Genomic DNA, 823 nt, shown 5'->3' with positions numbered 1-823 from the left:
ATGTAGTTATTATAATATAACAATTTCTATGGTGTGTGCAAACATACAAGAATTATTCAATTATACCAGTACTTCATATAGTTTCCTTTTGTAAGTTGTTATTTTATTTGAAAATATATCTATTGCACTAAATTTTTTATTATAGCAATCACAAGCTCGTGTTACGAAATTATTTTTGTTATAGTTCGTTTTTAACAATGGAATATGGAATGTGTCGTGTGAACGTGAATAGGGCCGCGGAACTTTAAAAGGAATTCTTTCTAGAATTGAATTAGAATCTATATAATTGTGAATAATTTTATACAAAATTACCGCATCGACGTACGTACGCCGAGTCTGTAAAGGCTGTAACTGATGTCTAGAGGCACTGGTTGTATAATCTTTAAATTCTAAGCCTGACTTATAATCTAAATACTTTAAAAATTTATTTTGAACTTTTTGTATTCGTTCAATATGAATCTTATAAAGGGGATTCCATACCATAAATATGCTTAAAATGAAATTTTTTTATTTATGTTTGAACTGAATAAATTAAATAGTATCTAAGTTATTATTTATTTCATTTAGGAACGAAATAACAAGTATTAATAACATGAGTTTCATTTTTTAATTTTTAGTTTTATAGCATTGAAATGCTTGAACCTGATTGAAATTTTTTAATTAAAAAATTAAAATTCGAATCCTACCTCGTGATCAATTTTTTCTATTCTTTCAAAATTTCTCATGAGTTTCATTTGTTATTTTCGTAAATACTTAGTCTGGCCATAAATACTGTTACACTTAATTATAAAAAAATATTACATTTGAATTTCGAATCTGTCAT

The 823-nt window shown here is 25.5% G+C and overlaps 1 protein-coding gene across 1 annotated transcript in view; it reads left to right on the top strand.

Annotated features, from left to right (window-relative positions):
- Positions 1 to 823, top strand: part of LOC119834276 (lysosomal-trafficking regulator) — a gene marked incomplete at its 3' end in the record, with an annotated part of 57779 nt that overhangs the window by 48452 nt on the left and 8504 nt on the right. The gene's annotated exons all lie outside the window — the stretch shown is intronic.

This window comes from Zerene cesonia, chromosome 19 (genome assembly GCF_012273895.1).
Source record: "Zerene cesonia ecotype Mississippi chromosome 19, Zerene_cesonia_1.1, whole genome shotgun sequence".
Taxonomy (NCBI): Eukaryota; Metazoa; Arthropoda; class Insecta; order Lepidoptera; family Pieridae; genus Zerene; species Zerene cesonia.
The sequence above is the reverse complement of the archived record's forward strand: the minus strand, read 5'-3'. Positions and strand labels throughout refer to the sequence as shown.